Here is a 17,844-nt window from a genome sequence, read left to right as displayed (position 1 = left end):
CACAGAAATAACAGGAGTGATATCTTTGCGATTTCTTTCACTTAAGAGATAATTTTGTCCTATTCCTTGTATACGCAAAGAGCCCAAGCTATACCATCTTCAGGCGGACTACCAGCCTCCAGAATGACCTAATAATGATACAAGAGACAAACTTAGATCAGCGAATTAGTTACTTGCAAGGGTTTCTCTTCTTAGTGTTACAACTTGACACTCTCACCAACAACACCCTAAAAATGACGTCAGAATTAAAATGATTTTACCTTAGCGCCGTTGATCTATTTTGTATAATTATTATCAACTGATGTGACTGAGAAACTTGCCAATTTGGGTGTAGGTATGTAATGAAGTTAAGCCAGACATCAAGTGCACATTAGCACCACATTAGGTGCCGTGACTAATTAAGTTCTAACAAAATATGACGTAATATTCATAAAATTTCTCACCTTTACCTGTGTACAGGAGCCTTTTGTTTTCACTAGTATATCCCCCAAACACTTCACAACCATACCAGGCTGAATATTTAGCTGGATATACCTCCATACACACCGATTTCTGATACCGATTTACTTCCGTAAAGGAATATTTTTCGTAAGAAATGGTTAAGATCATTTACGAATACGGTGCTACAGCCATGGCAGCCTCGCATCACCCCACACAGTTACCAGATCACAGGGTGTCTCCGGAAGGTGCATGTCATAAATTCAGTTAACAGAGAGACACGAAGATCTCACAGAATGGTTTTGAATTATGACCACTAAGACAGCAAGGACGAAATATGTAAGAGAAACTAGCAGTCTTTATACTGTCCCTTTAATCTGGAACTGAAGTCAGAGGACAAGGGTACTTTTACTGTTGGTAACATTGGTATGTTCATCATTTTAGCTTTAAATACAATTATTCGACTATGTCATTTTTATGTCGGCCACCGAGCCAGAAGGTGGGTAGGAAGTCGCTCCAGTGGACGGGGAAACAAATGGTCGCCATGGCAACGCAGACACTGGACTGTATTATTGCTATACATTTGGTCTAGTGATTAATTCTGCACATATTTGCTTGTATGATATCGATTCAGATGATTCCGGTATCATAATGATATTAATACCATGGAAGAGAAAAATGAGCAGAAATACGAGAAATATATTGCTAAGGAAGAGGTGCGAGGGAAGAGGGTGGGTGTAAGTGAGCTTAGGTGGGAGTGGATAGGTGTAGGGTTTTTTAAGATAGTGTTGGATGGTGTAGGTAAGAGTGGGTGGGTGTAGGTTGGTGAGGTTTAGAGTGAGTGGTTATGCAGTAAATGGGTGTAGGTAATTGTGGGTGAGTTTACTTGGGTGTAGGTGGGTGTAGGTGGTATCTGTTACGTGTACGTAACTGTGATATAGTGTTGGTGGGACTGAGTGGGTGTGGGCAATTGTGGGTGACTGAGGGTGCACTTGGTTGGGTTGGGATGCATATACAGTACAGTAAGTGGCTGTGGATGGCTATTATGTCGGTGTGGTTGGGTGTAGGTGATGGCCCCACCTTGCCCCCCCCCCTCTAGATTAGGACTTGGCCCCACCTTGCCCCCCAAGATTAGGACTTGGCCTCACCTTGCCCCCGAGATTAATACTTGGCCCCACCTTGCCCCCCAAGATTAGGACTTAGCCCCACCTTGCCCCCCCCCAAGATTAGGACTTGGCCCCACCTTGCCCCCCAAGATTAAGACTTGGCTCCACCTTGTCCCTCAGATTAGGACATGGCCCCACCTTGCCCCCCAGATTAGGACATGGCCCCACCTTGCCCCCCAGATTAGGACATGGCCCCACCTTGCCCCCCAGATTAGGACATGGCCCCACCTTGGCCCGTCCAACTGTGAAGACTTGCTACGCCACAGGTCTGACGCTGTACTCTGTCAGCAGTGGCCTCGGTTAAACGACTTTCAGAAGCATTTGTCCCTACTCAGTAACGACCCTGCTTCCCACGGTTCACCACCTCCCTCTCATCAGTTCTCTCGCATCATATCTCTCCATGTCGTTCTCACTCTTCTTTTCATTTTACCACAACCACCTCGCTTTAGCACACTCCTAGTCACTTTGTCATTTACATCTTGTTCTTCGGCTCCCTCTCCTTCTTCCCCCAAACACCCCACTCTGTAAACACACCTACACACCCACTCCCAACTACACCCAGCCATACTCACCATTCCTCCCCCATACCCACCTACAGCTTATAACTACCCACGCCAACCTACATCCACCTATGCCCTCCCACACCGACCTACACCCTCCATACTAACCTACACCTACCTTCATCCATCTACACTCCCTACACGCGTCCATATGCAACTGTACCCAGCTACACACATTTACACTTACCTACACCAGTTCACACCAGTCTACATCCACCCACGCCCACCAGCAACCACTCACACTTACCCACAAACACCCACATCCACCAATGCCCATCCCAACACTCCTACACCCACTCACACCCATCTACCCCCACCCACACTTACATACACCCATCAACTCCCATCTACACCTACCCCAACCCACACAGTCCCAAAACAGCAAATATTTTCAATGTGCGAGTTGAGTCTGCGTTGCCATGGAAACCACTCGGCCCCAACAGGGGCGACCTCCATGTCATCCTCTCTCCTCGGTGGCCAACATAAAATTGACGATATTTCTATTATTTTATCTTTTTCGGCTGTTTCTTTGGGGCAGGAGGGTGGGTGTATGGATAGTACAATACTTACACCACTTATTTATTGCAGACGTTGAGGATAAAGATTATTTACAGCAAAATAATATGCTACACAGTGTTCTGAAGTATAATAAGACCAGTAGCCTGCCGAGTCAATCTTAACTCATAGCAAAATTACTGAGGCTTCTTGTTTTTAGTCAACTTAGGGTTCATGAAAATTTAATATTTTCAATAACCACTATTTTTATGCCATTTCCCTTAATTGTATAACTACTCATATTATAATAAAATCAGATTTCGTAAATCGCTAGCACACCTAGATCTGGCAACTGCGTGGTGTTGTGAGACCTCGAGGTGTTGGTTGAACTGACAAATGTCTTTGGTCGAGTTGATTCATTGAATCAATTCAACGAGGTTAGATAACCTGCGTGTTTGAACTACACTCTCCTATGACTTTATTTTCACACACACAGCCACAACAGCACATCAGTACGGTTAATTACCGTATATTATCGGCGACAAACATCTCAAGCAGCGTTAAAAAACAACCCCTGTTCTGGATCTTGCTGCTGAAATTATGAAGCTAGAATCTGCAGTCTTTGGCATCCATGTTGGGCCAGGAGACAAACGCAACACAGAAATAACAGGAGTGATATCTTTGCGATTTCTTTCACTTAAGAGATAATTTTGTCCTATTCCTTGTATACGCAAAGAGCCCAAGCTATACCATCTTCAGGCGGACTACCAGCCTCCAGAATGACCTAATAATGATACAAGAGACAAACTTAGATCAGCGAATTAGTTACTTGCAAGGGTTTCTCTTCTTAGTGTTACAACTTGACACTCTCACCAACAACACCCTAAAAATGACGTCAGAATTAAAATGATTTTACCTTAGCGCCGTTGATCTATTTTGTATAATTATTATCAACTTATGTGACTGAGAAACTTGCCAATTTGGGTGTAGGTATGTAATGAAGTTAAGCCAGACATCAAGTGCACATTAGCACCACATTAGGTGCCGTGACTAATTAAGTTCTAACAAAATATGACGTAATATTCATAAAATTTCTCACCTTTACCTGTGTACAGGAGCCTTTTGTTTTCACTGGTATATCCCCCAAACACTTCACAACCATACCAGGCTGAATATTTAGCTGGATATACCTCCATACAAACCGATTTTTTATACCGATTTACTTCTATAAAGGAATATTTATCGTAAGAAATGGTTAAGATCATTTACGACTACGTTGCTACAGCCATGGCAGCCTCGCATCACCCCACACAGTTACCAGATCACAGGGTGTCTCCGGAAGGTGCATGTCAAATTCAGTTAACAGAGAGACACGAATATCTCGCAGAATGGTTTTGAATTATGACCACTAAGACAGCAAGGACGAAATATGTAAGAGAAACTAACAGTCTTTATATATTCCTTTAATCTGGAACCGACATCAGAGGCCAAGGGTACTTTTACTGTTGGTAACATTGGTATGCACATCATTTTAGCTTTAAATACAATTATTCGACTATACAGGCGAGAACTAAGCTATGTGGGTATTGTAATATCGGTACAGCCACCCGTCTGCACCAAGGAAACAGTCCTAAACGGTAAAATAGTGGAAATATCATCATTTTTATGTCGGCCATCGAGCCAGAAGGTGGGTGGGAAGTCGCTCCAGTGGACGGGGAAACAAATGGTCGCCATGGCAACGCAGACGCTGGACTGTAGTATTGCTATACATTTCTATAGCGAATTGTTGTGCACATCACACTCCAGCATTTGCTTGTATGATGTCGATACAAATTATTTCAGTAACAAAATGATATTAATGTCATAGAAGAGAATACTAAGCTGAAATACGAGAAATATATTTCTAAGGAAGAGGTGGGAGGGAAGAGGGTGGGTGTAAGTGGGTGCAGGTGGGAGTGGATATGTGTAGGGTTTTTTAAGACTGGATTACGTGTTGACCAAGTCTGGATTTTAGCGCGAGGATAAGAAGAAAATAAAGGAGATATACCATAGGAAATACAATTACTTCTAAAATTAACACCATACAAACCATCACTTTATTACAAACTAGGAAGTAAAGCTGTTTTTATTTGTCTTAAGAGTTTAACTGGGATGGTACATTTCCCCCTTGTTACTGACAATACTGAAAGAATATTATTTTCGGCTAAACGTTGTTCAGGTACAAAGGCGACACATAAGTGATCCAGTGTTGTAATAACCATATACACACCCGCCTGTACCAAAAACACACAGCTGGGAGGTGAAGTTATAGAAATATCGCCATTTTTATGCTCGTCACCGTTGAGTGAGGATGATAGCAACCTTGCTTGTGTGAGGAGGAAGATCAGTGGCAACGCAGACTCACCCCCGTATTCTTAGTAGACCTGGGGATTCGTAACACGTCTTCCGTAGCGATTTAGTCTACATATTACACTTCAGTTGTATCTCTTATGTAATTGACGCGACCTATATCTACACAAAAATGACAAATACCATGGTACTGTACTATTATGTTTAGTTCTAATATTGCGTAACGTTTCCTCGGTGGCGATTTACTCTGCTCATTTTGCCTCATTATCTCGTCATGTTAATACAAGCATTGATGTCAAAAGGGATAAGTTACATGAAAAAGAAGGCTAAGATGTAATCCTGGAATAAGTCGCTGTGAAAAATGTTACGAAACCTGAGGGAAGACCTGCCCCAGTAACAAGTGAAATCGTTTGTAGTTAGCAAGAGTAAAATGAATGCTACGTTACAGTTATGCTTGGATTATTTATCTTTATTGATATAAGCTTAGAGCATCCTGTGTTGGACTCCCGTGACACTATATATAAGTTTGCATGTATCTCCTGGCATGTCTCTTTCTGACTTTATCTATGTCTCCATCTGTCTATGTCTAATTATCTATCCGCATCGCTTCACTCTTGATTTCCGTCAGGGTTGGCCACAAACGCATTATCCCCAGCCATCTGACTGACCATTCTCCAGCTCACATAATCCCCTTCTCGTCTGTATCCCATCCCTCCGTCTCATCCTCGGTCTCCCCTTCCCTATCTCTCCCGTGTCACCTTACTTACTCCTAATCAGCGTCTTTTTCTTCGCCATCCTCTCCACTTGGCCAAACCATCTCAAAATCTATCTTTTCACGGGCTTACCACCTCCACATCAAGACCCCTACGCCCCTTCACTTCTCAATCGTCTCTCTCACGTAATGGTGTTCACAGATATTTTGTTATTGCTATTTCCATGACTTATTTAGTATAGGACAGACATTTGGTACTGAAGGAGTGGGATACAGTGTACAGCAACCCTTTTATCCTTAAATTGTGTGCTGGTAGGACGAGTCAGGTAATAAAATACATGATGAGGTATAAACAGTATGCAATAGGATGTTAAGGTGTGTGTGTGTGTGTGTGTGTGTGTGTGTGTGTGTGTGTGTGTGTGTGTGTCTAATTAATAGGTATTTAATTTACTATTGCCTCATTTCAGCACCCGCACTGCCACACCCACGTCCGCACCAGCAGACCAAACCGCCCTGAAACACAAGACACCTGTAGGTGAGTTGCCTCCTTCCTCCTCAACCTACTCCTAATCCTACCCACTCTCGGTGCCAACCTCCTCCTCATCCTAATCTTACCTTCTCAGTGCCAACCTCCTAATCCTTATCCATCCTCCACTTAGTGTCAACCTCCTCCTTATCCTACTCCCCTCAGTGACAACCTCCTAAATCCTACCCCCCTCTCAGTGTCAACCTCCTCCTCCTCCTAATCCTACCCACCCTCTGAGACCTCAGTGCCAGCCTCCTAATCCTACCCCCTCAGTGCCAACCTCCTCCTCCTCCTAATCCTACCTCCCTTCAGTGCCAGCCTCCTAATCCTACCCCCCTCTCAGTGCCAACCTCCTCCTCCTCCTAATCTTACCTCCCTTCAGTGCCAGCCTCCTCCTAATCCTATCCCCCTCTCGGTGCCAACCACCTAATCCTAATCCTGATTCTTCTCAGTGCCAATTTCCTCCTCCTAATCCTACCCCCTCTCAGTGCCAACCTCCTCCTCCTCCTCCTCCTCCTCCTTCTCTCCCACAGTGCCAACCTCCTCCTCTCACTCAGTGCCAACCTTCCTCCTCCTCTTCCTCAGTGTCAACCTTCCTCCTCCTCTTCCTCAGTGTCAACCTCCTCCTCCTCCTCCTCTCACTCAGTGCCAACCTTCCTCCTCCTCTCACTCAGTGCCAACCTTCCTCCTCCTCTTCCTCAGTGTCAACCTTCCTCCTCCTCTTCCTCAGTGCCAACCTTCCTCCTCCTCTTCCTCAGTGTCAACCTCCTCCTCTTCCTCAGTGCCAACCTCCTCCTCCTCTCCCTCAGTGCCAACCTTCCTCCTCCTCATCTTCCTCGGTGTCAGCCTTCCTCCTCCTCCCTTCCCTCAGTGCCAACCTTCCTCCTCCTCCTCTTCCTCGGTGTCAGCCTTCCTCCTCCTCCTCTTCCTCCGTGTCAGCCTTCCTCCTCCTCCTTTCCCTTGGTGCCAACCTCCTCCTCCTTTCCCTCAGTGCCAACCTTCCTCCTCCTTCTCTCCCTCAGCGCCAACCTCTTCCTCCTCCTCCTCCTCCTCTCCCTCATTGCCAACGTATTTCTCCTCTCCCTCAGTGCCAACCTCCTCCTCCCCCTCTCCCTCAGTGCCAACCTCCTCCTCCCCCTCTCCCTTAGTGCCAACCTCCTCCTCCCCCTCTCCCTTAGTGCCAACCTCCTCCTCCCCCTCTCCCTTAGTGCCAACCTCCTCCTCCCCCTCTCCCTTAGTGCCAACCTCCTCCTCCCCCTCTCCCTTAGTGCCAACCTCCTCCTCCCCCTCTCCCTCAGTGCCAACCTCCTCCTCCCCCTCTCCCTCAGTGCCAACCTCCCCCTCTCCCTCAGTGCCAACCTCCTCCTCCCCCTCTCCCTCAGTGCCAACCTCCTCCTCCTCCTCCTCCTCCTCTCCCTCAGTGTCAGCCTCCTCCTCCTCCTCCTCCTCTCCCTCAGTGTCAACCTCCTCCTCCTCCTCCTCCTCCTCTCCCTCGGTGCCAACCTTCCTCCTCCTCCTCTCCCTCAGTGCCAACCTTCCTCCTCCTCCTCTCCCTCAGTGCCAACCTTCCTCCTCCTCCTCTCCCTCAGTGCCAACCTCCTCCTTCTCCACTCCTGCAGTGCCATCCTCCTCCTCCTCCTCCTCTTCTTCTTCTCCCTAATTGCCAACCTTCCTCCTCCTTCTCCCTCAGTGCCAACCTTCCTCCTCCTCCTCTTCCTCCATCTCTCAGTGCCAACTTCCTCCCCCCTTCCTCTTCTCGTCTTCCCCCCTCCCCATCTCCTCCTCCTCTTCCCCCCTCCCCCTTCCCTTCTTCCCTCCTTCCCCATCACCTCGTCCTCCTTCCCCCTTCTCCTCATCTCACCTCTCCCTCAGTGCCAGCCTCCTCCTCCACCAGTGCCAGCCTCCTTGTCATCCCTCCTCCTCCTCCTCATCATCATCATCATCATCATCATCATCATCATCATCACCCCCTCCGTCTCTTCTTTCCCCCTTCTCTCCTCTTCTCCTCCACCTTGTCATCATACTCCCCCTCCTCCCCTCCCCCTCACCCACTCATCCTCTTCCCCCATCCTCCTCTTCCCCCACCCCCCTCATCCTCCTCTTCCCCCACCCCCCTCATCCTCCTCTTCCCCCACCCCCCTCATCCTCCTCTTCCCCCACCCCCTCATCCTCCTCTTCCCCCACCCCCCTCATCCTCCTCTTCCCCCACCCCCTCATCCTCCTCTCCCCCACCCCCTCATCCTCATCCTCTCCCCCACCCCCCTCTTCATTATCTTCCCCCACCCCCCTCATCCTCTCCCCCATCCCTCTCATCCTCATCTTTCCCCTCCTCCTCTCCCCCACCTCCCCTCCTCATCCTCCTCCCCCATCCCCTCATCCTCCTCCCCACTTTCCTCACCCTCCTCACCCCCACCCCCCTCAACCTCTTCATCCTTCCCTTCTGCCCCTCGTCCTCCTTTCCTCTTCCACCCCTAAAACTCCTCCCCCTCATCCTCGTCCCCTCTCCTCCCCCTCTCTCGTCCCTTCCTCCTCCTCGCCCTCTCCTCTCCCTCCTAATCCCCTCTCCGTCCCCTCCTCCTCATCCCCTCTCCTCTTCCTCCTCATCTCCTCTCTGTCCCCTTTTCCTCCCCCTCATCCCCCCTCCTCCTTCTCGTCCCCTCTCTTCCCCCTCATCCTCGTCCCCCTCCTAATCCTCTTCCCCCTCCTAATCCTCGCCTCCTCCTAATCTTCGTCTTCCTAATCCCTCTTCCTCGTCTCCTCTTCCACGCGGTTTTGTTTTTCCTTTTTTATGTAGTATTTTTTGAATAATATTTTCGCCTGTGCAAATAAAGTCGTCTTCTATGTGTTTTAATTCCAAAATATGCGAGAGCGAAAAATAGATTTGGTGAGCTGCGGGATTTAGCAATAGGGTATCATAAGGCCCGGGTGTTCAGCAGTGGTACAAGCTTCCAATTTTTGCCGCCAGATGGCAGCACCAGTCTTGTCAGGAACAGCAAAACATAAGACCCCTTCCCTGTGCAACCAAAAAATACTGTAGTTCAAAGAATGACCAATAGATGGCAGCACTAACAATGTCTGGTGCTGCCATCTGTTGGTCATTCTTTGAACTATCTTTGGTTGCACAGGGAAGGGGGCTTATGTTTTGCTGTTCCTGACAAGACTGGTGCTGCCATCTGGTAGAAAATATGTGAACTAACCAGTGGTGCCATCTGGTAGAAAATATGTGAACTAACCAGTGGTGCCATCTGGTAGAAAATATGTGAACTAACCAGTGGTGCCATCTGGTAGAAAATATGTGAACTAATTGTACCAGTGGTGAACACCAAGGCGTCATTCCCCCCTGTTCATCCCTGGGCCTGGTAAGTATTGTCTTGTACACTACTACAGAGGATACAGGAAACAGGGTAGGTAGTATTGCCACCACTTTATTTTGTACTCCAGTGTTACACACGTTACATTCAAGGTACATTGTATATGAGGTTCACGGCTGTGAAAAAGCATGTAAATAATGAAGGGAAAATGTTAATGGAGAGAGAGAGTCGGGGAGGGGGGGGGGTTCTTTTCACAATTCCTAACCCATAAAAAAAGGTAAAGATGCTTCTGTGGACTCCGCCACGCCATATCAAAATATCAGACTGGATGGTTGTAGTGGTGGTAGTAGTAATAGTTCTAGTCAAGTTCATCTGAAGTGTGAACCCAGTGGACTGCAGACTGATATTGTGTAACTTATCTGTCTAGCCAATATCGATAATGATAAAGGGAAGACGACATGGCAAGGAGGGGGGGAGGGGGCAGGATAATGAGAAGGATGACGGGGGTATGGGATATGGGCAGCATGACGGGGGTATGGGATATGGGCAGCATGACGGGCGTATGGGATATGGGCAGCATGACGGGGGTATGGGATATGGGCAGCATGACGGGGGTATGGGATATGGGCAGCATGACGGGGGTATGGGATATGGGCAGCATGACGGGGGTATGGGATATGGGCAGGACATCTGACACAATGTAGTGATAAATTACTGGTGATGGTAAAATAATAATCAGCAGTACACAATAATTCCAACCTGCAGTCCACTGGGTTCACATTTCACATGAACTACTACTACTACTATACTACTACTACTACTACTACTAAACCATCCAGTATTATACCTATACATGGCGTGGGTCAGTGTACGGAAAGCATTTTGTATTTTTCTGGGCCATAAATTGAGGAAAGAACCCCCCCCCCCAAGTAACGCGCTCTCTCTCTCTCTCTCTCTCTCTCTCTGACATCCCATTCCCCTTATCACACCTGTCTCCAACTTCTTTCTCTCTCTGACACTCCATCTCCCCGTATCATACCTGACCCCCTTAATTCTCTCTCTCTCATCTCCCCTTATCACACCTGTCACCCCCCTTAATTCTCTCTCTCTCTCTCTCCTTATATGTACCCCCCCTTCTCTCTCTCACACCCCATCTCCCCTTATACCCTCCCATCCCTCTCTGTCTTTCACATCCTATCTCCCCTTATCTGTTCTCCCCCCACCCCCCCTCTCTCATATTCCTTTATCACACATCTCCCCCTTCACACACACACACACAATATCCCATTTCTCATACGTACCCTCCAATCCCCCTTCCTCTCCCTCTCTCTCTCCATCCCTTTATGATACATCTCCCCCTTATCTCTCTCATCCCTTTATCATACATCTTCCCCTTACTTACTCTTTCTCTCTCTTACACACACATCCCATTTCCCCTTGTTATATGTACCCTTCTCTGTCTCCTCACACACACACACACACACACAAAATCCGATTTCCCCTTGTTATATGTACCCTCCTCTCTCTCTCTCTCTCACACACACACACATACGGGCATCCCATTTCACACACACACACACACAATTATAATTATGTATATTTACCCTCCTCTCACTCTCTCTTTCTCACATACAGGCATCCCATTTCATCTCCCCTTATTGTATGTACCCTCGTCTCTCTCTCTCTCTCTCTCTCTCACACACACACACACACACACACACACACAATATCCCATCCCATCTCCCCTTCTGTCTCCCCTGCATAAGGTGTAGGGGGTAAACTTTTAACACACTGTACAGGTCTAACTAAACAGTGTGGGGTAGTTCTATACTGTATCTATAATATGTAATACTGAAGATGCCACTGCTATATAATCACTGGCCCTCAAAAATGGTTATATATATATTTTTTTATCCATCCATCATCTAATCCTACGTTGCCCCATGAGGAGGGTAGGAGCCCGGGGCTAGGCAAGTTGGTCCTGACATTTAAGATGAGAGTGACCAGCCTCACTCATCCCTGAGTGGCATTACATGAGCAATAAACCCCAACCATCCTTTGGATATAAACCTGCACCGGCTCAATCCGATTGGAGCGCCTTTATTACCCACTAAACCACCAGGCGCCATAATTTGGTTATATGGTTACCACCCAGCATAGTAAATGGTTTCCTGGTGTACAGGAAACCATTTGGCTTGTCACTCAGTGTAGAGTCACCCACAGGCAGAAGGAAGAGGAAAGAAAGACACAAGAGGGAGTGTTAAGTCACCTGCAGGCAGAAGGAAGAGGAAAGAATGAAGGAAAGAAAGACACAAGAGGGAGTGTAAAGTCACCCGCAGGCAGAAGAAAGAGGAAAGAATGAAGGAAAGACAGACAGAAGAGGATGAATGGAAAGAAGGATGGAGGAGAGGAAAGGGCAGACACCCGAGAGCAGCAGTACATCAATATTTTTTTATAAGTTTTGATGTCCTTCCATATGATGTTATTATTTTGCTGCCAGCTTTAGTAGTGGCAACTTTAGTGTTACAATGTACACTAATACATTATACAGTGACACAGACCAATGTTATAACTGACTGACAATACCAACATCACATACGGCTGTACTCCAAACAGTACTTAGCACAAGAATAAAAGATTAAAAGAAATTTAGACCAAGTTAAGGTAAACAGGGTATAGACAGGCAACTGAAACAAGATTTTAACAATATACATACAAGAGTTTATTTATACAAAACATTCATTTACTATACATATAAAGTACATGGCTATACTCTCCTCACCTTAACTTTCAATGCCAGGAACACATCAGTTTCACAGCACTTCTTCATGACTAGCACAATATTCTAGGCACTCTCTTGTTACAACTACTGTACAGTGATAAGGGAAAAGATGTTAATTTTAGGCCAAGTTAGAGTAAAACATGTATAGTAATATTAGTTGTGCATTGAGACAAACTATTATTCTGACATTCTTTGAAGCCTTTGTGGATCTGTTTTACGTTAACTTATTCAGGCCATCACAAGAAACTAATGGCAAACTGACTGGCTTTTGCAGTGTTGTCTCTGAAAGCGAACATTTTATGCCCCAGTCTGAATGACCTTGGTAAAAATTCAGTGTGAAGTGGTTAAAGCTAATTTAATTTTCTGCCTGCACACATCAATGACTTTAAGTATGAAATAACTACCAATTGTTCTTTATGTATGTGTTATCGCTCTAACCTTATATATATTAAAAAGAAAAAAAAGAAAAAAATCATATCCCCTCACCCCTCACACACAACCTTCAGTGTAAAAATGCCCTGTTCATATTATAGTCCTGTTCAGTTAATTTCATTCATTCATCATCCAATCCTACGTTGCCCCATTACAGGGTCTAGCTCGGGGGAACGCCATTTCTCCCATTTCCTTCGTTCGCCCCACGAGGAGCATAGGAACCCGAGGCTAGGCAGTTGGTCCTGACATTTAAGATGAGTGAGGTACAACTGTTTGTAAGTACAGTGCAAAACACACCTACAGTCGATGCATGACCACCTTCTACCCATGGTCAATAAGTCAAACTTCAGCAAGGGATGACAGGACAGATGATGGACGTTGTGAGCTGCAGAGCTTGGACAACAGGGAGAGTGGATTGCTGCAGCCTGGTAGGGAGAGAGACACTGTGTTACTAGAGTAATAAGAATAAGAACTGCTTAGGAAAAGACATCAGGAAGTTAACTGATGACAATATGGGCCCTGGTGTTATAGTACAGCAGGAAAAACATCAAATGGATAAAGATCAATATGATGGTAATATTTCTTATTATGCTGATGATCATAACTGATCATCAGCATAATAATAAATATTGCCATCATATTCATCATCTTTATCAATATGATGTTTTTCCTGCTGCTGTAGTCCCAGGCTCCTCTGAAGGTGAACCAGTGAACTACAAGCTCTTATCTTGCAGTCAATCCTCCTCCTTTCAGAACAAGACTGGGTACATGGTTATAGCAGTGCCACTGCATGAAGGCATCCTTCAATAGCACCTTAATACAACAAAACATCACAATCCTATTTATATGCTTTCTCTTTCTGTTTTTGGATTCTACCCAACCCAATCTTTTAGTGGAGTTAGAATAATCCATCCATCCATCATCCAACCCTATGTTGCCCCATAAGGAGTGTAGGAGCCCGGGGCTAGGCAAGTTGGTCCTGCCATTTAAGATGAGAGTGACCATCCTCACTCATCCCTGAGTGGCATTTTATGAACTATAAACCCCAATCACCCCTTGGATATAAACCTACACAGGCTCAATCTGATTGGAGAACCTGAATTACCCACTAAACCACCAAGTGCCATAATTTGGTTATATGGTTACCATCCAGCATAGTAAATGGTTTCCTGGTGTACAGGAAACCATTTGGCTTGTCACTCAGTTCAGAGTCACCAATAGGCAGAAGAAAGAGGAGAGAAAGACAGAAGAGGAAGGAAGGAAGAGAGGAAAGGGCAGACACCTAAAGCAGCAGTACACTGAGTGAGTGGATGGTGAGCATCCTCACCTACCAACAAGTTAGGGTAATGAGGATGGGGGGGGGGATAGCAATCATCTCAACCCTAACAAAAAAACCTGTTGGGTGAGCAGTAGTACAGGGGGGGGGGGTGACTAAGGCCCATATTCTCCTCAGTTAAAGAAACTCCCTAATATCTCTCCTATGATTATTCTGCTTATTACTCCCTTACTATCCTCTTGTGTCATTTAAATCATTACAATACCTCCACAGTCAGCATAAATAACATACAAATTGACTAAGCATCCCTATCCAAATATAATTAGCTACGGAAAAGACGCTAGGCAGCTTCCTTAAGTTACGAGAATATGGACCTAGGAATTATGCTAATACAAAAACAACTAATGCTATTTTGATTCCTATTACAGAGGCAGCTGGAGCTACTCACTGCCAACGAGGCAGTGGTTACCAGCCTCACTTGCCCACCCCTCAGATGTAACCCTTCCAGTCTCCATCCAACTGAAGCACCGTAACCCACTAAACCACCACCCACCATAGCAAATGACATGGCATATAGCAAACCAATTCACTTGTCACTCAGGGGGACTACATGAGAGAGAGAGAGAGAGAGAGAGAGAGACTGCATCAAGGAGTCAGGAGGGGATTGGGACATCAAGCAAAGAGAGGGGGGGGGGATGGGGACTACATCAAATAAAGAGGAGGGGGGGGATGGGGACTACAGGTAGACAGGGGGGGGTGGAGACTACATCAAATAGCAGGGGGGAAGGATGGGGACTACATCAAGCAGAGCAGAGATGAGACACTGAGTGGAGGAAGAGAGGGGGTCACTAACAAGTGGGGGGGGAGGGGAGGGGAGGGGAGGGGAGGGGAGGGGAGAGAGGATGACTGCATCTCCACCTTTCACTATTATTATAAATATTGTTATTATGAGTGGGGAAAGAGAAAAGGGAGAGAGGATGACTGGTCCCCCTCCTTCCACTATTATTATTATAATAATAATAATAATTATTATTATTATTATGAGTAGGGATGGGTAGGGGGCACAACACTGAGTGGGGGATGATTGCTCCCTCACCTTCCACTCTTATATTACAATTACAAGTATTATTATGATAAAAACAACAACCATTACTGAAAATTTTACAGCTTTCACAAGACAAATGCTAAAGATGGAATAAGATCATTTTTAATCAAGTGGAGGCTGAATGTACTTTACTTAAAATAAAAACAACTGTAAACGTCAATATATTAATTACCTTGGATATCAATGGGTGTAGGAAGATCAAGAAGGGTGACTATGAAGGCACAATTAGGTGTCAACTGGCAGTCCGTCTCTCCCTTAAGGTAGCTGATCACTTGTCCTTGCACCTCTGTTGTCAATGGGATCAGATGAATAACTCTTGATTGGTAGGATAACTTTTGGAACAAAATTGGTTAAAAAAAGATAATCAAATTTTTAAAAACTGCTCTTCCATCCATTATACAAACCTACAGTAACCCATCAGGAGCATAGGTGCCTGGGTCTACACTACTTAGTCCAGACTGGATTATGAGGCAAGTGACCAGTTGCTCTTTCTTCAGTAAGGAAAGTGTTGGTAGTGTAGGGGTGAAGGGCGGAGGAGAGGCTAGAACTGAGAGAGAAGATGACGAGAAGGAAGAGGAGGTGGAGGAAAAGGCTGGCACTATGAGAAAAGGGGGGAGGAACTGGCATCGAGAGAGGAGAATGGAGGAAAAAGGGGATGGCAATGTGACAGGATAGGTGGGGCAGTATGAAGCTGGTGCGCACACATAGAAAGGAGGAGAAAAAGGCTGGAACTGAGAAGGAGGAGGAGAAAGGGGCTGACACTGAAATGGAAAGAGGAGGAATAAGGAGCTGGCACAAAGAGAGAGAGAAAGGGGTAGGCACAGAAATGAGGGGGAGGAGGAGTAGGAGGCTACAAATGAGAAAGGGGGAGAGGGAGAAGTATGTGAAGGGCACTGGGAAAGCAGGAGTAGAAGGCTGCAAAGGAGAGAGGAGGGAGGGGGGAGAAGGGAACTGGCTGCCTGGCACTGAGAGAAAAGGGGAGGAGATGGAAAATAATAACACTGAGGGAAGAGAGTGAGAGGAGAAAGAGGAAGAGTAATGAAAACTTACTCAGAAGTTACCAGTAAAGAAGTTTCAATCCTAAGATTGGTTGGCAAAAAATTTTCATTATGCAAGTAGCCTACCAATAAAATACACCTGACCCTTTCAATATGGTCTCTTGAAATTATTCATTTTCATTATTCACAGACAATTGACATGAAATGTGTTTTATTTCGAAGAGAGTACTAACAGCATCTTGGCTATGAGAAGTTCGTCCCAGTTTGATAAACCTGTCAGAAGAATTGTTACAAATAAATAAATAATACACCATTATTATCATACTGAAAGGTTTAGCTCCAAAACACAAAACATTATCCACAGACAATTTAAATTTACTACAGGTATATTTTTTAAAAGTACTAGCATCTTGGCTGTAGGTGGTTTGTCAAAATTTGATAAAATTGTTGGAAGAGTGAATTTTAATAATATAATATACATCATCATACTGAAAAGTTTTATGGGTCCAAAGCACAAAAGGTTAAACTTCAGTAGTCATCATCATCATCATCATCATCATCATCATCATCTGGACCTCCTTTCCCACCCAGGGGCAGGGGGAGGAGTAGCAATGTCCAGACAGCCCAAACTTGCCCAATCCAATGAGGCACGCTTCCATTCACCCATCGTTCAAGCCCCCGGAATCCTGGCTCTATCGCATATGCCAAAAACATTCACCACATTCTGTAGCTTCACATAAACATATCCGATTGAGTCAACTTCAGTAGTTTCTTTAAATATACACTCACTATTGCCAGATTAATTACTCCTACATTATATGAACCTCTAGTGATGAGGTGTCTGAAAGCCATATTTAACTCCTCCAGTTACATCTCTTGATATCTTGGCTGGAGGTAAAAATACAAAAATGAAATAAATATAAACTGATCAGATAGGTATAAGTGAAGCTACATAATGTGGTTAAAGTTTTTTGGCCTATCTGATAGAGCCAGCATTCCATGGGCTTGAATGATGAGTGAATGAAAGTGCAGCCCATTGAAGTGGGCAAACTTAGGCTGTCAGAACGCTGCTACTCCTCACCCTGCCCTAGGGTGGGAAAGGAGGTCTGGATGATGATGATGAAGACAAACCAATTAAGAAAAGATAATTATATAATAAGAGTAATAAAAAAAAAAACGCCAAAAATGCCATGCCAGATTTGTCAGTAAGTTCACCTGACAGACTATGCATCATCTAGACATCAGTGAAGTTTTGTTACCTCGTGATACATAGAGATGGACACTTACAGACATAGGTAATTGCATACAGTAACAACAAACACAAGCAAATATGACTAACCTTGCATCATCCAGGTATCGGTGAGTGACTGGAGGCGTTTACCAAGAGACAGTGCTTGTTCGGGCAACACTTAGAGGCTTTGGGTGTTGCTGCTGCCCCTCCACAGTGGATGATGGGCTGGCCAGGGGATGAGGGGTGACAGGGTGGAGGAAGTGGGTGGCTCGGCTAATCAGTCTGGCCTAGCACACTAACAATCCTGCTCACTGGCTCAGATCTGATACTTGCCAAATGCCCTGTGGGATAATGAGTCACTTTAACCCCTTCTCTGCAATTACACATATTTTCAGTACTGTACAATCCTGCTATATACAGACAACTTTAGTCTGCCTGGGTAAATAAAACAAATTGGAGAGGT

At 45.5% G+C, this 17,844-nt stretch overlaps 1 long non-coding RNA gene across 1 annotated transcript in view; it reads right to left on the bottom strand.

Moving 5' to 3' along the window:
• LOC145411836 (uncharacterized) overlaps positions 1–17,554 on the bottom strand; it is a 597,106-nt gene extending 579,552 nt beyond the window's left edge. The window contains exons 1-2 of the long non-coding RNA XR_013899494.1: positions 17,490–17,554; positions 15,325–15,438 (exon numbers count right to left, since the gene is read on the bottom strand). This is a non-coding gene — a long non-coding RNA (uncharacterized LOC145411836). The remainder of the gene's footprint in view (positions 1–15,324; positions 15,439–17,489) is intronic.
• Positions 17,555–17,844: the final 290 nt, after the last annotated feature.

The sequence above is a fragment of the Coenobita brevimanus genome, chromosome 91 (genome assembly GCF_032717465.1).
Source record: "Coenobita brevimanus isolate Jiangsu-jjx chromosome 91, ASM3271746v2, whole genome shotgun sequence".
NCBI lineage: Eukaryota > Metazoa > Arthropoda > Malacostraca > Decapoda > Coenobitidae > Coenobita > Coenobita brevimanus.
The sequence above is the reverse complement of the archived record's forward strand: the minus strand, read 5'-3'. Positions and strand labels throughout refer to the sequence as shown.